The sequence below is a fragment of the Ictidomys tridecemlineatus genome, unplaced genomic scaffold (assembly GCF_052094955.1).
Source record: "Ictidomys tridecemlineatus isolate mIctTri1 unplaced genomic scaffold, mIctTri1.hap1 Scaffold_70, whole genome shotgun sequence".
NCBI lineage: Eukaryota > Metazoa > Chordata > Mammalia > Rodentia > Sciuridae > Ictidomys > Ictidomys tridecemlineatus.
In genome coordinates, this window is record NW_027524982.1 from 227,711 (window position 1) to 251,220 (window position 23,510).

The following is a 23,510-nucleotide window of genomic DNA, read 5'->3' on the forward strand; positions in this document are numbered from 1 at the left end:
TAGGTCATTCACTGAACAAGAAAAAAAGAGTAAAGACTGGGAAGAATTTAACCAACTGTAAAGAAAGTGTAATTTATACTAACTTCAACTATAAAGCAAACAAGCTATGAAATTCTATGTGGTCTTCTAAAACACACTAACAGTTTCTGTTCCAAAAGGTCCTTTTTTCAAAGAGCTTTTATTAAATACAGACACTACTCAGGAGTTTCTATTGGATGGAGGGAACTTTTTTCAGGGAAGCTGAAAGACTAATCTGTTGCATGTATAGTTTCTACACTAGTAAGCAACTTGTAGGAAATGATACTGCAGCTGAGAGCAGGAGATCTGGAAACTGTTCCCCTGGGTATGATATCACAAAATGACTTTGCTATATTCCTCCCCAGCCTAGCATCATGGCTCAAACCTGCCCACAACCGTCACACTCTCAGGGCAGCTTCATGTCATTAGATAAGGGCCCTCTGCTCCATCATTCTTCCTGAAATCTTCTAACTGGAAGCACACAGAAGCAGCTCAACCAGGACAAATCAGTCCCTATTGTCTTTATATATATTTTCCACTTAACTGTGTTCCTTTGCGTGGTAGGATCTGAAAGACATTCTTAACTAAGACTATAAAACTGAGACTGGATGAATGCACAAGTTTTCAAACATACACACTCACACACTTTTACACCCAATTATCTAAGTAAGGATTTTCTGAGTTTTCATTATTAAAAAAAAATAGTTTATACTATTTACTTTTTCCCTCCATTATTGTAATGATTACTATGTGGGCAATAATGCAAGAGAAACTTTCAGCACTCAGTCCATAGCTAAACCATTAGTTGAGGTCTAATGTACTAACTACCCTACCTTAAATTATATAACACTAAAATAACCACACACACACAACAATTATACAAACACAGAGCAATAATTTTGTGATTTTGTAATCTACTCAATTAGATGCAAGGAGGTTTCCAACTCATTAAAAATCCCAATTTTTAAAACATGCCACAATTTATAATTATGTGTTTTCCTTTGGCAAACAAAAGGACAAAACTAAGGACCTTCAGTGAAGATTTTTTTCCCCTTAGAAGCACAAAACAGAATATTGTTCCTCTCCAGACAACATGGATTTTCCATGTCTAAACATTCTCTGAGTGCTTATAAGAAGTTTAACTCCAAAGTCTGACATTTGTTTCTAGTTAAAAGACATAACCAACACCATTGCTAATCTAGTAATATACCCCCAATCCTAAGCATCACTGCTAGCGACAATCCCCTTTATATTAACTTCTCACCATGTAGAGTCAATGATTTCAAACTCATGTGGTTAGGGCTAAACTCAAAATCCTTCCTGAATTACATATAATAAAATATCTGAAAACTGGACCATAGTATGGCTTAAAGGTTTTGTGCAGATTCCACAACAAAATAACATAAGCTGCAGTACAATGGTTTTGAGCTTTTGTGTTCCCTAATAAGTCAGCTCCCAGCAGAGCACTTCCCATGTTTTACAGTGACATCTATCAGCCAGTCATGGGGAATCCCAACGTCACTCAGTTTTCCTCAGCACCACTCTGAACAGCTTCTGTCCACAGAGTGGTGCAATCTTAACAGGTCCTTGGCACACAAAGTCCATTGTTAACATAGGGGAATGGTGGGTGAACACTGCTCTTTCTTGTCACTAAATCCAAATCATTGGACATTAATTAACTGCAGGACACAAGAATCAACCAGAAATTTAAATAATTGGGCTTCACTAGCTACAAATTAAAAAGAAATGATATACTTTGCATTACAGGCATACTGAATATAGCATGATGCTGAGTTTTGTGAAAATTCAATTAATCCAACCATCTATTAGACCGATATATAAAGACCAAGGAAAAAAGCTATTATGCATGTTACAATTTGCAATGTGTAATCATGTTAATTTATGGTTTGAGAAGAAACCCTGCTATGCGTTAGTGATTATATGGTAATCAGGAAATAATACAGATATTTAGATCCTAGAAATTATGAATGGCATAAACGCAGGCTATCTCAGAAATGTAATTAGATTACCAGCTAATTTGTCAAACCTGGGAAGAATACTTTTCAATAGGAAAATGGGAAAAGGTCTGGGAAATCCGTCGCTAAACTTCTTTTCTGAAATTCTTCTTCAGGGCCTACACGTGAAGCTCCATAATTATGTTCATCTGTTCTGATTCACTGAAGTGCCAAAATAGACTCCAAGCCAAAATATTGAGAAAACAAAAATTCTTGAGATGATTTCACCAAAAAAATACTTTATAACTCTTGCATACACATATACACAAGATACAGATTGAACCTAATATGTTGGACTTTAGTTCACCAAAAACTCTGCCATCTGCCTAAAGAAATCTCTGAGTGAATTCCCAAGGGACACAGACAATCCCTGCCCATCTCATCTCCACACTCAGGATTCAAAAGTGAAGAGAAGGCATTAAAATCCTGTCCACCTCACTCATTCTCCTTCAGAGGAAAAGCCCCACTCAGGGGCCCATAATAAGCAGCTCCTAACCAAAACCAAATTCAATATTCCACAGGCAAGAAAACAGCAGGCACATTTCGATTCTACTTAGTTGAACCAAACCCCAAAGGTTTAAAAAGTTTCAGGCCGCCCCGACCAAGGACCAAACTTGGGCTTTCACCAATGGCAAAGCCTAGGAAACAGGAACGTGGAAAAGGTTCTGCCAGTGGAACCCGGGAAATCTCCCTTCCTGAGGACCTATGGAGTCCGACACCCAGACCCCAGCAACTCCTGACACCTCCTCTGCTCCGCAGCCGTCGAATCCTGGTGCCCACCGCGCCCTCCGAGTCCCGCGAAGCACGCCCCCAGGGGCGAGGAACTTACCACACAGCTTGCACAGCATGCGGCCGACCTCCTTCTTGAGGTTCCGGCCGGTCTCCAGAGGGGGGAACGATGCTCGGAAGGCGGCCGGCGCGCGGCTGCTGCTGTTGTTGGCCTCGGGCTCCATGAAGAAGATGTACCTGCTGTCCTCCTTGAGCCTCCCGCAGGAGGGGAAAGCCGGGTGACCCCAGTTCCCCAGGCGCACGGTGAGCAGCGAGTCCTTCTTCAAGCTCCCGGTTTTCACCGCCCACACCTGGTGCACTTTCACCAGATAGGGTGCCTCCTCCTCCCCGGGGTCGCCAGCGCTGGGCGCAGTGGCTGTGGGCCAGGAGGGCAGGGTCCCGTTGGCGGTGGGCAGCAAGTCCTCGGCGGGCGGCCTCAGCGCCCCTGGGCCGGCGGCTGGCGGCTCGCGCTGGCCACCCCACGCCCCTGCCTCGCCCACCGCCGCCGCCTTCCTGTCGAGTGCCCCCTGCTGCCGTCGCAGCGGGTGCACCTTTCCCTCGATCACCACCGCGGCGCGCTGAGCCAGCTCCTGCACCGAGCCCACGCTGGGCGGGGACGAGTAGCACACTGAGGCCCCCGCGGGAGCCGCCTTGTCGCCGGCCGCCGCCCTGGCGCCAGGGCCGCGGTCCCCAGGAGCAGCGGCAGCAGCACGGCAGTAGCAGCGGCGGCGGCAAGCGGGCGGCTGAGTCGGGACGCGGAGCCAGAGGGCCAGCACTCCTGGAGCAGCGCGGGGCGCGTCGCCATCTCATGGTTTGAGGTGCGTACGGGCTCTTGGCTGTTGGTGCGGACTCTGCCTGGCTCTGTCGCGCTGCCTCCCTTTGCCTTGCCACCCCGCCCCCCGCGCCCCGCACCACTCCTCCTTCCCCCCTTTACCCTCCTCCTTTTATTTATTTATTGGGGGGGGTAGGAGAGTTGTTTATGGAAGGAGGAGGGGGGAAGAGATGGGTGGAACCACAAAAAAGACGAAGAGATATAAAGGGGGGGGGGAAGAAAAGCTAAAAGAAAAAAAAAGCCGCTGCGCTGCCACCGCCTGGGTTGCAAGGAGTGACAGGTCCCCCGGCGCTGCAGCCGCCGCCGCACCGGAGCCCTGCTGTCGGGGCTGCTGTCACCGGAGGAGGACATGGAGGTGGAGGAGCTGCTCAGCGGGTAAACAGTCCTTTGTGTGAAGTGATGCGGTGGCGGCTGCTGGGGCTGCAAGCTAGCGGCTGGGCGAGAGCGCGAGGGAGAGCGCCCTGGAGGCGGAGTTGCGTGCCTGGAAATCGCTGGGTGGCTGCGGCGGCGGCAGCGCCCTGCACCTCGCCAGCCTGTTTACCTGTGGTGCGAACTCGCCCCGCGCTTCTCTTCCCCATGCTGATTTCGGAGCTGGCCGGCGAGTTGGTCCTCCTGGGTCTTCCCTTCCCTGCGTGCCTCCTCCCTCTCGGTCGTCCTGACTGCTGCAATGGGAGGACAGGCGGCAAACAGGCTGCAGTCCGAGTGGGCTGCGGAGATGTACTGGGGCGTGAGAGGTGATGCTTCAGTAAGCAGGGACCTGTTAGCCGGCGCAGAAAGCCCAAACGCTGGTGAGAGGCAGGCTTGAGAGGGAAAGATGGGACACAGGACTTGTGGGCCCTCGGTTTAGAAAAGTTTGGGGTGAGCTGATTACTTGACAGCCCAAAGGGAGCAACATGTTCATAGGAGACAAGCAGCAATTAAAATGACAACTTTAAAGCACGCCCTCTGTCCTTCCAGCTTGCACACACAGTGTGCACTGATTCGGGTATGACACGCCTCTTTGACTCCTGCTGGGGTGACACTTCAGTCCTCATTACTCCTGCCTTTTCTTCTATTGAAATTCCTGCTTCACTACAATTTTAGGATATGTGTGGTTGAACCATAGATCGAGTAAAACATTTGCTCAGTAAAGGCCATTTTGTATAAAGTTTATGGCACTTTGTCAACTAACCCGTTTTCCAATAAAAAAAGAAGAAGAAGAAGAAGTTTCTTTGGCTACTGGAACATAAGATCCCGGGCATAAGTAGTTATAGGTTCAATATTGTTTCACCAGAATACCACACTCCTCACCCTCACTCCACCCCTACCACTCCCCACTACTGCCCACCTGTTCTGCCAGATTTAAGGAGCTACTACTAAAACAAGAATTCATCATATCCCAGAGATGTGCTTTTCAAGCAGTACCATCTAAGAGAAAGAATACATTTCAGCATTTCAAGGTAAAATTTTCCTTACACTCTTTTACAGTGAAAAATATTTTTAGTAACCCAATACAGCTGAATTAAAACTATTTTTCAATGGGCAGTAGATCCACACTGTGAAAAGTGAAAGGTGAACAGCAGTCTAACTTGGTAATATCTTTACTCTGAGAGTCTACAGTTACCATTTCTTGAAAGTATGACATATAAGTTCTTATAATTTTATTTGAAAAATAAAAGGAAACTATAAGCCACAGGATCTTTTGTTCTTGGCATCTGATAGTTGACTAGGAAACAATGTTTCATTCTCTTAAAGTCTAGCCTGAAAGGATGGCATCTAGATGCACCCTGTATGTCCCAACATGTGGGGATTCCTATTTGTTCTACCATGATGGAGTGCTTGCAGAAAGATCATCATATGAATAGAGGTGCATCTCTGGCCTCCAGTATGTGTTCTCTGAATCCCTGGAGCTATTTTATGGAAACAAAGTGGCTCAGACATCCAGTTCTACTAGTTTCTCCATTTTTCTTTGGTCTGACCTCATGTATTTCTGACTCTTGACTTCTTGGAGGTGCAACTCTAGCCTAGAACAATTTTTTTCTTCATCTCTGTCTTAAGCTCTTCTATCAATTATCTATAATTAATGGCAAACCACTCTGAAATTTGTTGGCCTAAAACAGTATATATTCATTTAGCCCAAGATGATGGTGGTTGGCAAATAGGACTGTACTCAGCAGTTTTTCCTGTTAGGGGCCAACTAGTCTCCAGTCACCTCAGGTGAAACAGCTTGTCTCATAAAGAATGTGTTCTCATCCTTAAGCAGAGAGCCTAGGCTTGTTTGTGGCAGCTAAAGATAATCTGAGAGAGGCCCAAAGCATGCAAGGTCTCTTGAAGACTTAAGTTCAGAACTAACATCTTGTCACTGCTGCCATTGTAAGGCCAGCTCAGATTTCAGGGTTGAAGGACTAGACTGTACCTCTTCATCTAAGAAAATAAAAAGTTGCATTGCTAAAAGGCAGAGATACAGGAAGCAGAAGAATTGAGGTAATTTTTACTAATGACTCATCACTGATCTAAAGCATCCTTTGAGATACACCTACTCTATAAAGCCTCCTTTTGAATAAATACTAAACACCCTGAGCAACGAATACCCATAGTGCACTAACTCTGTCTTCATTTGCTGTCTGTATCATGCCTCTTGTGATCATGACATTTTATTGAGTTCAAAAGTTTCAGGAATTTTACTCCCATCTCTTTGAATAGGTTGTAAGCTTGTGAGAAAGCAGAGGTCATACTTTCAGTATTTCATTTTAACTCAGTTTTAGGTACATATTAAGTACTCAATAAATGTCAGCTAATTAATCATGGACTGAAATGGAAACGTTCTTACCGCACATTACCCCAACACTGACACAGAGAGATGGAATTCCAGGCAATAAAGACAACAATAAAATGTTAAAGCACTGGATTGCAGAGTCATTAAATGCATAGATACCCCCTCTTAGAACTTTACAAAGCATTTTATATACCATCAAACATAAGCTTTTTCTCCAAAAATGTACTTTAAAAAATGCCCTTGCCCCCCTATTCCCACATCTCCCCCACTCCTCTCTCTGCTAAATAGTATTAAGGGATAATTTGTATGTATATTTTTGGTGCAAAGGTAAGCCTTCTTGGAACAGTTCAGAACTAAGAATTGTTTATGCAAGCATTTCATTTCAGTTCTTATATTGAAGCCCTGATTTGCCAGGGCACTCATTCTGGAGCAATGGTACCTATTTTGCATTTTGAATGAGAAGGGAATGGCATTTCTAATGTGATTAACATGTTTGAGGAAAGGTATGGGTAATTGTTCAGTGTGATTATATGCTGTTCAGGAAAGAGAAAAATTAATTTTTCATATGATCATTTTAAAAACACAGAAAGAAAGGCTCATTCTTGGAAACATCCTAAAACCAGTAGTTTTCAAACTTTAGTGTATAATTGGTTGTGCATCAAAAAAGTTCTCATTTGGTATGTTGAGCATGCCCGCCTCCCAATTTTCATTCTAAAAAGTTCTCAGCTGATACTGCTATGCTACTGATGGAGAAACCATACTTTGAGAACTACTGCCAAAAAACTTAGGATTTATAAACTTCAATATTCACTTCATAATAAACATGGTTAAGTGTTGCATTCAAATATGCAGTATCACCTCCACATTGATTTTTCCCACCCCAATTTTAATAAGGAATTGTGGATTACCTCTTTGGTGTTTAGGATCTATTATTATTTAGCAGACTTACTCTACCAGTTAAGGAGGCATGGTGACAACCTATTAATAGTAAAGATGAGTGTTTCCTTGGGGCTTAGCTTGCCTCTGTGGTCAAAGTTGCAAACAGAATGAAAACTAAGGATCAGAGCAGTTGTCCCCTTGTTATGGACATTCACCTGTCAATGCAAAGAAAGAACAGAAAAAATTATGAAAGTAAATGTGAAATACTGTTTGTGCTAGTTTATAAAATTTGAAGAGGAAGCCTACAAATCACTCCACAATGCAACAGCAACGTAAGGAGGTTTTCCCACCCCTAGCACTTATTAAATGCTTCTAAATGGTGGCTGTTGAGAGGACAACAGGAAATCCACAGAGGCAATAATGTCCGCTTTATCATCATTGACCAATAGATACAGGAGTGCACACCTCTGGCCATAAATCATGAAACAACAATACCGCAGGTCCTGGAGTCCTGAATGTACAGTCTCTGAAAGACCCTTGCTTGCTTAACAGTCTATCTCAGAGCAGACACAAGGTTTGGGATGATTTAGATCAAGTACATTAACAACAAACTGGGGAAATGCAGGCCCCTACAGGCCACCCAGGAGAAGCAGTGTGGCAGAATGTCTCTGCCAAAGAGTAACTAGAATGTTAGGGTGACTCATAAAGTCCAGCTGCAACATGGGTCTTCAAGAACTGGGCCTTGTTCCTTAGGTCACAGACTCTGGTGTTTCTGATTGCTTTGATCCACCCACCCATCCATCCATCCATCCCTCATCCATTTGTTTCATTATCTTCTTTTTAAAGGCCATTACTATGTAGCATAGGAGAGAATATGGAGATGAAAAGATCCTACCAAGAAGAACTAAAAAATCCAGTGCCACTCATTTGTAACACTGGACATGAAATTCTGTGCATTTCAACTGGAAGGGAGAAAAGGGGAATGAAAAAAAACTCAGGTGGAATTGCAATTCACTTTACTTCACTCATCTGAAAACGAGGATTTTATTTTTGGTGTGTGTGTGTGTGTGTGTGTGTGTGTGTGTGTGTGTGTGTATGTGTTTGTGTCTAAGAGAGAGATTCACAATTATCTTGGAACTTTGTGGCAAGTATAGAAGATCCATAAGTCTCATTTAAATTCATTTCCTTAACCCATCAAACCAATGACCTTTACCAGCCAAAAACGAGATGAGCAGTTACTGAAAATTTACATGGGATAATACATATGAAGTTTAGGACCATAATTGGCTGGAATCAAATTGCAGTTCTGCTATTCATCAGCCCTAGAACCCTAGGAAAATTTATGAAATTTTCTGAACTTGTTTTCTTATTAAATAAACACAGTTCTTGCTTTACTCCCCAGGATTCTTGCAAAGAATACATTAACTTAGTATATGTGAAAATTCTTTATAACCTCCAAAGTTATATAAAATATGAACTGGATGAATTGCATCTTGGCCTCAACATCCTTTCAGTCCAGTAACAAGAGCAGCACATTTTAGAAATTGCCTTCAAGTTGATTCCGTAAGGTCTACTTAGGTGCTTCTATTGCTGAAAGCTGACTACATCCTAAGCATGAAATTTTTTTTCTATAATGAGATATACGCTACTTGTTAAAGACTTGGTCATAAAATTCAAACAATCACTGCCTGTTGTGCACCATTATTGCATTATTATTTGTTTAGACTGAGTTAGTCATGATCACTGGTCTGGACTAGTAATCTTGTCTTTTCCATCATCTCTCTCCTCTTTTTCCATTAATTAATGATTCAGGGGGTGGAGCTAAGGGGCAATGTCGAGTTATTTTTTTTTGTAACTGTTGTCTGTGTGAATATATATGTGTCTGTTTTCTGATGGAGATAGGAACTCAAGAAAGAAACCAAGGAGGAAGGAAAGTGGAAAATGGAAGACAGAATGGAAAGGACTCTCAAACTAGCTCAAAACAAAGGCTCATTCTTATAGGGAGAAAGAGATTATTAAGTAAAAGCTGCAGTTCAGGCCATTTTGATGAACACTGAGGAATGCAAATGCACATACCATACATGTTGTGAAAAAAACATGGATGTGAGGAAGACCTCTTCCAAATCTGGGAGGAAGGAATATTGCAGATGTGTCCTGTAGCAACCAAGATAGAACAACACAGCAGTGAGACTGTCACTGTCCTTGTCAGAGTAAGTTGGGGATCTATGTCCTCATGGCAGCCTCCCATAAGTAAAAACAGAAGAGGATAGCACATTTGTTTCCCAAACATGTAGAGTGGCTCTCCTGGTGGGAATTTCCAGCCATTATCAAGACATACTTTGGAAGAGCTGGTAATCATACCCATGTAAGCCAATGAGCTAAAAAATATAGTGACCCATGTTAATATAACCTCCCTACTACCCCCGGGAGAACATTGAGATGATGAATACTAATGTTACTAATATTATTATTAACTAACATAATACTTGAGGTAGAGAAAGTATTATTATCATCATCACTTGGCACAGTATCCAAGCTGGTTATTTCTGTAAAGGTCTTTTTCATGCCTTACAAATGAGGCACATAAACCATGCAATATAAATATGTTTCTTAAGATCCTAAAAACATGTACCTAAGTTACACATTTCCCCTTCAAAGTAGATTTAGAAATCTCATTGCACACTGATGTTCAGGAGTAATGAATATTTATTTTATTTATTTTTAAAAACACTTATGACCTTATCATTGCTATTTACAAATACACCAAATTTGGGTAAAGAAGGGGTATAATTGTAAGCTTGTTTTGATTTCTGTCTCAATAGTAAAAAGAAATAGCATTTTTGCCTTCTTTCTAGTTATTCCAAAAGGATTCACAGGGTATTTTTGAAACTTTCTAAGGAGTTTTCCTTAAGGATAAATGAAACCTAGGAAGAAACTTTTGAAAGTCTTGTAGGGAATTAAATGGCCATATTTATGATAGGATTTAGTTTTCGAAACCTTTACAGAAATATACACCCCGGTTGGGTCCAAGAAAGGAAAAAAAAAAGACAGAACATGAATTATGACTCTCAAAGGTAGAACCTGATGCTCAATTTTGGACAATTTAACAATTTCCTGATTATTTTGCCACCGACACTCTCAACATCATCCTTCCCTTGAAAGTGTTAGGATATAGATGACACTTTCCAGTCACACAGAGAGAAAACAAATAGATTTTAGAACTCAGGTGGAATTGCAATTCACTTTACCTCAATCATCTGTTTCAATGAGAATGAAACACTTCCAATTTTTTCACTTTGATTTTTCCATTAGTTTTAGAGATTCTTCTACTTTAGCAAAATCCATATCTGCTGATAGGATACTTTCCACTCCTTATCATAAACATAGATCCATGAAAATCATGATTACTTTATGCTAACTCCTGATGTTTTCCATCAAGCTTTCAGTATGGAAGAGAGTTTTACTAGGTCAAGGAGAACATGGAAGCCTAGGAACCAGAAAACAATATGTAATAAAAGTCATCAAAATGAGAAATCATCTATTTCTGGCCACACTTGTACATTTCACAACAGTTTTTACTACATGTGCCCTTGAAAGAGTGGTAAAATAAGTACTGTTATCCACCACCTAAACCCTGGGTGCCAAAACAGAGGGTCATAAATTTCCTCAGTGGGTTATCCTTTAACTCACAGAGAAACACATCAGAGGTTAGATCAGGAAAAGATTGTAGATACCTAATTTGAAATTCTTCTGTATATAAATGATAAGATGGTTCAGAGATGCTAGTTGCCTTTCTCAGGGTCAAAAGCTGAATGTGTTCCTTGGATGGTTAGAATTCAAACTCCAGCCTTCTGTGCTTTGCCCACAAGCCACAATCATTTAACTGAAAACTCTTGTCTTAAGACTATTAAACCACTAGTCCAGACTTTCCTTTCAGGTAGTTATAGGATTCATAATCTTAGCAACTCAAAAATACTGAGTTCTCAGCAGCCAGAATGCCAATTCTCCTTTCAAAAGTTCTCTCTGAGGCATTCAGTAGCCTCGTCTACAGCATTTCACTGTCTGCAGAATACTGTTACAAAAAAGCAAGCAACATATTTCTTGTGATTTTCTCTGTTTATTGGGTATGTCATTTTCCCATTGTTTTGATTCTTCCTGAGGTCAAATTGGGGCATGAAAGGGTTACAGACTTTTCTATCATCTTTTGCTAGAATGCAGAAGAAGAGATCTGTCCCAGGGTTCAAGGACAACTCCCCAATGACTACTAAAGTTATTAGATACATATGCAGATAGGTATAGATGATATCAATACAGATGAAATAGATATAGATGTAGATATCTCCTGAAGCTGGAAGTCTAAATGAAATTATGATACCTGTTTCTAAATAAGAATAAAGAAATACATCAAACTGTTTTATTCTAAAGAATATGTCTCTGGGTGATGAGACCAAAGTAGATACTTTAATTGATATTACAGAGCTGAGTCTCTAAAATGAGCCTAATGTACACTCTCATCGAAGGTCCTAAAGATATAGCTGCCCTTTATGGCAGCTCGCCAGTGGCGTAGGAACATGAGACTCTCAAGCCTTCTCAGGCCACATTAATCCTTCTCCATCCAATCTAATCTTTAAACTTAGTCATATTCTAAATTAGAATTTATATTGAGTAAATACCCTATATCACAAGTGACAGTATAGCATTAGATGTAGCTCAATAGCCAGCTTCCCTGGGTTCAAATTCAGCCTCAACCCTCACAAGCAATATATCCTTAGAAATGACTTAACCTCTCTATGCCTCGGTTCCACTATCTATAAAATCATGATAATCACAGTGACTACCTTTCAGGATTAAAGTAATTATATTAGATTAATGCCCATAGTACATTTAGAAAAGGGCAAACACCTAATAAGTAGCCTATAAATTACTGTGATTTTTATGATTGTTGAGCACAGGGGCAGCTGCCTTAGCGTTACTTTTGTGTGTGTGTACAAGACAAAGTCAACTAATAAATGTCTGAATGGATGAGACAACAAATGAAGATCACAACAAGAATTTAAACAAAGATTTTAGCATTAGTAATAAGTCATCCCCAATAGACCAACATGGATTCTTCAGGAAAGGAAGGCACCAACTCCTTAACCCTATGTTCTGAGCACAACTTCCCCCAAAGGCTCTTTAATAGTTGTCAAAATCACCTTACTACTTAATCTGTCCCCATCATGGTGTAATCATTTTACTGAAAAATCTGAGCTTCGTGGGAAATGGCTTTACTTTTCTCCAATCACTGCTTTTAAATATGCTCTGCTGCTCCATCTCTTGGTTCTTCAGATCCCACAGTCTCAAGCCCCTTTCATCATTGATGACTTCCATGAAGAGGTTTAACAGGCCCCATTCATTTCTAGCTCAGAATTCAGTCTCACAGCCCATTCCAAGCTTCTCCTCTACTGCTCCAACTTAGGACTGCAGTAGGGGAGAAGACACAGGCCTTATCTTTCCTCTTTCCTTCTTATCTTTTCCCTCCCTCTTCTGCTTTCCATAATCAGGATGGAGCCAGAGGAAATTAAGGGAAACATTCACTTTTTGTTGACTTAGATTACTTGTATTTTCTTTCTGGTTAGTAACGACTGTCAGTGACCTCTGTTGGTCAGACATCCTGAGCCACAGGGAGTCTCCTTAGGAACTTGGTCAGCATTCTTTGCTACACAATTCCCAGACAAAAGTGATGTTTCTCAGCATTCTGTTCTCTTTTGACAGTCCCAGAAAAGGCATAAGGACCTCTGTACTCCAGCAAGTCTCCAACTGAGGATAGAAATGCTAATTTCCTCTTCTTCTAGGTACCCTCACTAGCTCCTTGTAGTTTTTCTTGCAGATCCCTCAGGTGACTTAAAGGAGGTGTTAGAGGATGACTCCATTCCTTTACCTGAAATGAGATAGGAAGTGTTATGGTCCCCACCGCAATGAGACAACAGCTCATTACTTTTCTGCCTCCCTTGATGCTTCTCTGCCTCCATTTCTGGGAATAAGTAAGCAAGGCATCAATCACAAGGAAATGGTGTAAAAGGAGATGATCCCAGGACAAGCCTGACCATGTTAGTCCACAAAGGACCTGACTGCTTATATAATCTTTGTACCAGACATGGAATTAGGGCAATATCACAAAATCAGCGATTTGAAATGTTCTATAAAGTAAAGGGGGAAGGAGAAAATTCTTTTCAGAGGTCAGCAATACAATATAAAAGATGAACTCAAAATCATTCTGGTAAATAAGATGGAAAATGTGTCAGTGAATGGTGGTTCTATTTTTAATTGTTTGAGGAAGTTCCATACTGTTTTCTATAATGACTGTATTAATTTATTTCTTCCAACAGTGTGTAAGTGTCCCCTTCTCCACATCCTCAAAAGCATTTATGTTTTGCCTACACTCCCATTTTTATTTCAGAATCATTTACAATAGCCAAGATACAGAATCAACCTAAGAATCCATCAACAGATGACTGAACAAAGGAAAATGCAGTATGTATATACAATGGAATATTATTTAGCCGTACAAAGATAAAATCCTGTTATTTGCAACAATGTGGATGGAGGTCATTGTATTAAGTGAATTAAACAAGACACAGAAAGACAAATAGCTCATGATGGTGTTCCTGTGGAATCTTGAATATCTTAATTTCGTAGAAGTTGTGAGTAGAACTGTAGTAACCAGATTCTAGGGAGAATAGGTGGGGATGGAGTGAAGATGATCAATAGCTATGACACTGCATAATAGAAGAAATACATTTTGATGTTCCTTGGCACAATCAAGTGATGATAATCAACAATAACTCATTGTGTATTTCAAAATAGCTACAAGAAAGGATTTTGAATGTAATCACCACAAAGACAAATAAGTGTTTGAGGTAATAAGTAAGCTCACTCTGATTTTATTACACAATGTAAACACGAATCAAAATACTACATTGTACCCAATAAATGTATACAACTATTATGTAACAATCAATAAGAAAAAGAAAACAAAAAAGAAAATATCTTTATATCTCACTTTTATCTGTGGAAAATTCAGTCTACCAAAAACAAATATGTGGGAAGATATCAGAGTGTTGAGTTATATTATCTTAATATTAAAAATTTAGATGCAATGCATAAGTGATTAAAATTGGGTCTGATAGATTGAGCATTTTTTGCTGTATTATGATGATCATCTAATTATGTGTACTCTTAGTTCTAAAATTTTAGAAAATAGTAACTCTCTAAATAGCTCATTTTCTCTCCATTAAGTTAAATTAATATATAATCCATGGATTTCTTCCTTTGCCCCAAGGCAAGAGTTTTTCATTTTTTTTTAATTTAGAGAATTTAGAGTTTGTATTTTTAATCTCTTAAACTGTGTTATTAGTTATTGTGAAAGTTTAAGTTATGCACTGATGATAATTTTTGTTAGGTTGACAGGATATAACAATGAAACACAGGCATATTTTTTCAGATTTATTTGAGCTCAATATATATGAAACAGGGCTGGGGATGTGGCTCAAGCAGTAGCACACTCGCCTGGCATGCGTGTGGCCCGGGTTCGATCCTCAGCACCACATACAAACAAAGATGTTGTGTCCGCAGAGAACTAAAAAATAAATATTAAAAATTAAATATATATATATATATATGAAACACACACACACACACACACAGAGTTGTTGAACCAGATTGTCCTGTGATCAAACAACTCTCATTCCTTTTTTATTTGAGAACCCACCCTCCCTCTATCTTCAACCTGTTATAACTCCATATTCACTCTCTTCTAATAGAGGAACATGATCAAATCAGATTCAGAAAGGGTTCCAGATACCATATTTTTCTTCCTAGAGGTATTACAAGAAGAAAGGTAAATTTCCATTGTTAAAATCGATTCCTTCCCAGGAGCAACACTCTCTTGCCCTCAAAAACCATCCCCATTCCTGATCCCACATCATCACTCCTTTATAATGTCCTTTACAAAAAATATTACAAAGGTTGGCAGTATGTTTTAATGATAGTTTTAATGTCAACTCATTTTGACAGAAGAAACTCATAACTCTGTTCATGATGAAGATCAGGTGAGGAAAATGTTGGGGTGAAATAGGAAATAAAAAAAGTAAAAAAATTACTTATCTTTACATAAATATTTGGAAAATTAAAAAATCAAAGAAGCCAAAGCTCATAAAGTGTAACTTTTTCAAATGACTAATGTTGCCATAGTACCACACTGAAGTATTTTCAGTACTTTCCATTTCATATAAAACCAGTAAGCTTCACCTTGAAATTAATTCTTGGTCCAAATGAAGAATCAGGTCTTCCTTTCTACCTCTGTGATCTGATAAAGGCATAAACTGAAGTTACCTGTTATTAACAGCTTTATTTTTCCTCATGTCTTAATTCATTCGAGCTGCTATAACAAAATACCTTAGGCTGGGTAATTCATATACAACAGAAATTCACTTCTCACAGTTCTGAAGGCTGGAAAGTTTAAAATCAAGATACCGGCATATCTTTCATCTGGTGAGGGCTGCTCTCTACTTCACAGCTAATGCCTTCTGTGTTCTCATGTGACACGGAAGGGTAAACAGTCTCACTCAAGCTTCCTTTGTAAGAGCACTGCAGTGCTTTGAAGATGTTCCCCAAAGTTTATATACATGAAGCTGATTCCCAATGTTAATAGGTGGGCAGAACCACTGCGAGGTGAGACCTAATGGAAGTAATTAGATCAATGGGGTATCACTCTGTAATGTAGTTCACCTGAACCCCAGTTAGTTCCCATCAGAGTGGGCTGATATATAAAGAGTAAGCCTGGTCCCTAAATCTCTCGTTTCCTGTCTCACCCTATGAATTCTCCCTCTCTTATGTGTTCCCAACATGATAATGCCATCTGCCATGTTGTAATACAGCCAGAAGGCCTTTCCCAGAGCTGACCAGATGCTAGCAGCATGCTCTTGAACCTCCAGAACTGTGAGCTAAATAAAACTCTTTTCTTTATAAAGTATCTAGTAATGAGCATTTTGTCATAGCAACAGAAAAACAGACTAAAACAGGGGTGTCTCAATAGCATTACCTTGACGATTAAACTTCAAAATATAAGTTTGAGGGGGAAACATACATGTAGATTACACCGTACCACCCACCTACTCAATGTAGCAATTTTTTTCTTCTGTATTTCTGCCTCAGACATGAATAGTCTAGCAGCAAGCTAGCTGATGGAGGAACCACCCTCATCCTGACTCTATTCCTAGTGTGACAAAATATAGTTTGCCTCAGCCCTGCTGAGGGCTAATATTACCTAATCTTATTTTTCTACCACTCACCAAGAGGTTGGCTATGTTAGATGCAAGCCACACTTGAAACTGTCCTACAGTCCAGGAATCCAAGAGCAAAGAGTTTAGTTGCACATTCCATGATCTCAGCTCTTATTGAGGAGGAATATTATAGGTTTTAGAGAGTTTCATCAAGACAATTAGAAATTTATGGAGGTCAGAAACTCAACAACCAAGGATGCTTAAACAAAACTATTTCTTATCAAAGTGATACATGCATATGGTTCAAGAGTAAGCACTTCTGTAAGATTTGTTAATACACACAGGATTTTCAAGGCACCCTACTTTCCAGTATTCCAGCCATAAAATGATAACTTTGAGCTGACTCTTTGTATTTACCCCAAGAAGATATATAGCTATTTCTAGATTTTTTTTTCAATTTTAGGCATTATTTGTTAATAGAAAAGTAAGGAATTAGCTCTTTTTTCTTCCCCTAGATCCCAAATGCATGCATATTTCTCATATCCTAGTCCTTCCTGGGAGAGAAAAATCAAAACTTAGATGAGACATTCAGTATTTACCTTATCAATATATATACATATATAAAATTCAGAAATGAGCCAGGAAATAAAGTATTATTAAAATTCCTTCTCTGCCCAATATTTCATTCACCCTGGAGCTAATCATTGTTTTGAATTTTCTTTTCATTGCTTAGCTTTCTATGTGCCTATCCCTAAGTCAACCTCAAATCCTTCCCTCCTTGTCTAAATATACTCTCAATACATTTCTTTAATTTTAGCTATTCTATAAATTTCATATTCTTAAAGTCATCTCTCCCTGAGATTGGGACACACTTTAGCCATTACCTGTGCCCAGTGTTCTCATTCAAGATTTCCTTTTACCATCAAGCAGGGGAGCTTGGTCATCTCCCAAGTTGTAGTTTTTTCCTTGGTACAATGTGTTGTCAGTCAGCTTTTCATTGCTGTGACCAAAATACCTGACAAGAACAACTTTCAGGAGGAAAAAAATAATAATTTGGGGCTGAGTTTCAGAAGACCATGGTCACTTAGCTCCATTGCTCTGGGCCTGAGGAGAAGCAGAACATCATTCTAGAAGAGTGTGGTAAAAGAAAGCTGCTCAGGTCATGAGAGCCAGGAAGCAGAAAGTAATTTCCAACGCATGCCCACAGGGACCCCTTCCTCCAGCCATGCCCCACCTGGCTACAGTTACCACCCAATTAGTCCACTCAAATTATTAGCCCATTAAATGGGTTAAAGCTCTCCTAACCTAATCATTCCACACCAGCACCTTCCCGCCGTAACACAGGAGATTTTTTGGCGGGGAGAGGGGACACTCCTTCTATCCAATCATGAGAGAGTGTCTCCCTTTTTCTTGGCTCACAATCTTGTTTTATTGGGTATATCCTTCAATAGCTTTTCAAGAAAGGGTTCATAGTACTAAGTGTTTTGAGGCTGTCCTAACACTTAATAATAATAATATTTGAGTGTATAGATTTCTAGGTTGGATATTATTTTTCCCTTAAAGTATATATAGCTATTTCTAGATTTTTTTCAATTTTAGGCATTATTTATTAATAGAAAAGTAAGGAATTAGCTCTTTTTTAAGTATAAAGGTGATGTTCTACTTTTCTATACTTTTTAAGATTGTCTTTATGACATCTGAGACCATTCTAATTTCTTTTCCTTTTTATGTAGCATGACTTGTCTCCTCCGGAAGTTTGGAGAGCGTTCTCTTTACCCCCAATGTTCTGAAGTATGATGGTACTTAGTGGACATCAATTTTCAGTGACTTTGTTGCCTCCTTTCATTCTAGAAAAGCAGAACCTTCACTTTGAGGGAGTAATGTTAAATCATTTTGCTGATAAATCCTTCCCTCCACTTCTCTGAAATTTCTCTCTGCAACTCTTTGACTGGTAGTCTGATTTCCTATTTTTTTCTCTTTTATTTTCCATTTATGTTTTTTTTTTATTTTGTTTTAGGTTTGGATTTTTGGTTTGTAGTAACTTGTAGGAGGAATTTCCTTTAATTTTTATCTTCCAAATCTTTTTTTTCAGTATTTTTTCTATACTTTTTTTTTAAATTTCAAGTCCTTTTGGATGTTCATTTCAAAGAATCTTGTTCTTTTGAACAAAGATAAATTTTTTTTTGTTCTCTTTCTTGGAATAATCACAAAGTTTTAACAATATTATTTTCATTGCCTTTTTCTTTTGTGGTTGTTACCTTTCATTTGGGACCTTCCCTAGCTCTCTCATAGTGCTAAGTTGTCTTCTCTTGTTTAGGTAAAGGAGCCAACAGGCTGATAAAACCTTGTGCCCAAGGACAGAGCTTCTGAACCAAGAGTTTCACAGTTGAGAGAACTGGGTGGTCTGTCCACTTAGAAACTTCAGTCTCAGTCTTCTTAAGTCTTTCTCTTGGATGGGTCACATTCCATCAAGAAGCCTGCTTTCTGGAAGGCAGAGGCTTGAATGCCTTGTTTCTTGAGCTCTTGAGGGGAGCAGACTAGGAACTTCCACGCTCATGATGCACACCAGCCCTGAGCACCCGATTTTCCATACGGTCACTCTGTTCCTCTTCCATCCAGCATCCCTGGTCCAGAACCCTCTGTCTACCTTCCCAGAGAATGAAGCTCCAGTTTCATGTCTAGGTGGGGCCAGGGAGGGGAGTCCAGTCATCTAACTGCTTCTAAGGTTTCAAGTCCCCTCAGAGAAGCCCTTGGTACCAATGATTCCCGAGTCCTTTACGACATGGAGTTGCTTCTTGACCATCCTCACTGTCAGCTTAAAATCTGGCCTTTTCAGGTAATTTTCTAGTTGTCCATCCAATTTCTAGTGTTCAAACTGTTATCATTATCATTTCCTTGTTCTTTTGGGTTTACACTGTCAAAAGATCCCTTTATCTTGTTTTGGTTAGGTATTGAGAATGAATAACATTAGATTTATGCCACATTTATCTGGAATTATAATGAGACTCCTCAAGAATAGAAGCTAACCTACTCCACGGCAGGAAATTCTATGGGCCTGACACTTTTTATTTCTCAGCTTCATTGATTTACTATTTAAGTAGTCAAAACTACATTTATTGAAGCTGTGCAATTTGACATATACACATACACACATTATTAGGATAAGTAGCAAACACTTCCACCATCCCTGAAAAATACCTGTGCCTATTCATAAACATTCATCTCTTTATTCCTTCCCCCAAGCAACCACTGATCTGCCACGATGTTAGTTTACATGTTCAAAAATATTTAAACGTAATGATACGGTATATGCCCTGGCCTAATTTTTCCTGGCTTTTCAAACTCAGCATAGTTATTTTGAGATTCATAACTGTTGTTCCATGTGTTAATAGTTCCTCCTTTTTCATTTCTGAGTAGGATTCCATTGCATTGGATATATCACAAGTTATTTATCCATGCGTCTGTTAATGGGCGTTTGATATCACAAGTAAAATTCTATACACATTTGTCAACTATCCCTAGATGAACACATGTTTCTGTTTCCCTTGAGTAAATGCCTGGAAGTTGAACATCTAGGTCATATGGTAGATGTAAAATGTTTTAGGAAACTGCCAAATCATTGTTCAAAGTAGTGTACAATTTTACATTCTAATTAATAGGGTATAAAAGTTCTGTTTTATTTACATCCTGACCAATATTTGGAATGGTCAATTTTTTATATATCTAGTCATTTTAATATATATAAATGGAATTGTGTTTCTTTGTGATTTTAAGGGATTCTTCCCCAATTACTTGTTTTGTTGTTATTTGTTATGTTTTCTTTATTTTTAGTACTGAAGATTTACCCAGGAGTGCTTTACCTCTGAGCTACATCCCCAGCCCATTTTTGTTGTTGTTGTTTGTTTGTTTTTGAGACAGGGTCTCACTAAGTTTTTTAGGGTCTTGCTAAGTTGCTGAGGCCAATCTTTAACTTGTGATCCTCCTGTCTCAGCCTCCAGAGCCACTGGGACTACAGGTGTGTGCCACTGGATTCAGCCCCCAATGATATTTTTAATGTGCTTATTTGCTATCTGTGTCTTATCTGGTGAAATGTCTATTTATAGCTTCTGCTCATTTTGAGTCATAAGAGTTTTTTATATATTCTAGATACGTATGTTGTCACTATCTTGATAAATGTGTTGTGAATAATTTCTCCCACTCTCTGATTTTGCTTTAACATCTTATTAATGGTGACTTTCGAAAAGCAGTATTTTTTATTTTAATGAAATTCAAATTGTCAATTACTTCTTTTTATGGGTCATGCACCTTTTGTTTAAAAAATTAAAAAAAAAACTCTCCCTAGCCCAACTTTGCTTATAGATATATCCTATACTGTATTTTCTTCTAGAAATTTTATAGTGTTACAAAAGTATAACATGTTATACTTTCCATTGGTGTCTGTGATCCTTTTTAATTTAGTTTTTGCATGTATTGTGTGGTAAGAGTAGATGTTCACAAATATTCAATTGATCTAAGATCATTATTTCAAAAAAATTTCACTTCTCCCATTATTTGGCCTTGATACCCTTATCAAAACTCAGCTGACCTGGCTGGGGTTGTGGCTCAGAGGAGGCGTGTCACGTGTGAGGCCCTGGGTTCAATCCTCAGCACCACATAAAAATAAAATAAAGGTATTGTTTCCACCTACAACTAAAAAAAAAAAAATGTTTTTTTTTTTTTAAATCAGCTGACCAAGTCCATATAGGTACATTTCTGGACTCTCTCTATTCTGCTCTAATCTGGACTACGTATGTTTTAAGTTACTACAGATTTCTTGGAAATATTGAAATCAGGTAAGATAATTTTATCAATTCTATTCTTATTTATAAAAATTTCTTAAAATATGTCTTTCTATATAAATTTTATAATTAGCATGTTCATTCCTATTGTCTGCTCAAGTTTTTATCCAGATAACAGTGATTTTATAGACCAACTAAGAGAGAATTGCCATTTTAACAATATCAAGTCTTCTAATTCATGAACATTTACCTATGTCTCCTTTGTTTTTCTCTCTGAATTTTTTTACAGTTTTCAATTTAGTGGTATTAAACCTTTTTTGTTAAACTATTCATAGACATTTCAAATTTTGAGTGTTCTTATGGATGGGATTTATTTTTTAAAAATATACTTTCAAATTTTTACTGCTTTTACATAAATGAACAATCAATCTCAAACTATATATATTTGAGATATATATTTGATATATGTATTGTATATATGTGTGACATGTTTTATACACACACACACACACACACACACATACACACGTGTATAATTATCCTGTTTCCTATGCCCTTGGTTAAATTCGCTGGTTGGTTCTCAGAGATGATTTGGAAATTCTTGCATATTTGCTGTGTGAACAATCTGCAAAAGGGAACATTTTTACACCATCCTTTTCAATCCTTATTCTTTTCTTTCCTTCTTTGTAATGACTAGACCCTCAGAACAACCATTAGTGAATGAAATCACCATTTAACCTACTTCACCTCCACTTCTATCCTTTCTTGTCCCTTTGAAAAGGAAATAGTATTCTTTAGATGAAAGACCTTGACTTTGAAACGGATAGACTTGAATTCTAATTCTAGGTCTGCCTCCTACTGTGGCTATAGGATTCTGACTGGGTGACCTTTGATCCATTACTGGAAACCATGAGCCTTTCCCTCATCTTTAAAAGAGAAATATTATCTGTTTCATAGAGAGTTCTGAGAATTAAATGAAATAAATCACATAACACATAGTAGATATGAAGAACTGCCCATTCACCCTCTATCATTATAAATAACTCTCTTCAGAGGCTAAATCACAAACCAAGTTCTGCATGCTAGATTTCACTAAGAATCACTTAAAACAAAAGTTCAGCTTTTAAACCTGGCCATGGTTTGCACTCTACACATTTTGGTCACAGCTAGTTTCTGTTTTCAATTTCCTTGAATCTGGTTCTGATCTTAACATAGGTAAGTCACATGGTTATATAGTTGAGATGTGCATTTTTAAATATTTGTGCATTTTTCTCAAACTGGCAAATATTTTAGGGCTATGTATAATGTGATAGCCTAGGAGCCTCAAAATAGTTTTAGTTTATAGATATACTTCATTTTTTTTTTATCCAAAATAGTTTATCTAACTTTATTCAACATGTTTAATATTGGACTATTTGTGGTTATTTCCAAAACTATAATTTATCCTCAAAATGTGAATATTTGCTACTTTTGAGTACATTCAAAGGAATGTGATAAACAACAGAGGTGGTTATGAAAAGAACAATGAAAGATAAATCAGTAGAATGTCCTTCAAATTTGGGCAAGTTATTACATGATTTGGGGAAAAACATATATGATTGCTCAGCTAGTTTTTTTTTCCCTACCAAATGATGATACAGGTAACTATCTATCTTGTTAATTTTTGAGCTATTGTGGTCTATATTCCATGCAACAAAATATTAAAACCCTGGACTTGGCTAAAAATATAAAGTATAGTAAGAAAAACATACACCCTGACCTCCCTACTGGACAAAATCAAAATTACATAATATCTTTGAAAGCATTTAAATTTTAAAAAATAATGTGTGTTACTGGACCAGACCCCTCATGTTCCCAGAAAGGATAGCCCCACTAGAATCATGGTATGAGAGAGAACCCCATCTGAACAGTCCTATTAACCCTGTCATTTTCATGGGAGCAGACAATGCAATAGCTGCAGCTCAGCCTAAAGGAGGAAGCTTCTAGAAAGTTAATCAAGCCTCCCAATGAACTACAATAGCTTTCAAGATTCTCTTTCAGTGCAGCAGTCCACAGCCCCGCTCCATGCCCTGTGAGGCACAATCTGGAAGATAAGTCGGGAGCCGTTGCTCTCCTACCAAACTTCAGAGCTTTCTGGTGGCATGATGCCCCAGAAGTGTGTGAAAACCTCCCCCAGGTCACACTGCAACTCCGTTTATTGCT

At 38.8% G+C, this 23,510-nt stretch overlaps 1 long non-coding RNA gene and 1 pseudogene across 1 annotated transcript; one reads left to right on the top strand and one right to left on the bottom strand.

The window, feature by feature from the left end:
• Positions 1 to 2,671: 2,671 nt before the first annotated feature.
• LOC144374457 (uncharacterized) lies at positions 2,672 to 3,628 on the bottom strand (annotated as a pseudogene).
• A 1,043-nt stretch (positions 3,629 to 4,671) lies between these two features.
• On the top strand, positions 4,672 to 21,357 carry LOC144374450 (uncharacterized). The gene is made up of 3 exons (XR_013433847.1): positions 4,672 to 5,072; positions 13,707 to 13,780; positions 21,257 to 21,357. It is a non-coding gene; the product is annotated as an uncharacterized LOC144374450 (long non-coding RNA).
• The last annotated feature ends 2,153 nt before the right edge of the window (positions 21,358 to 23,510 follow it).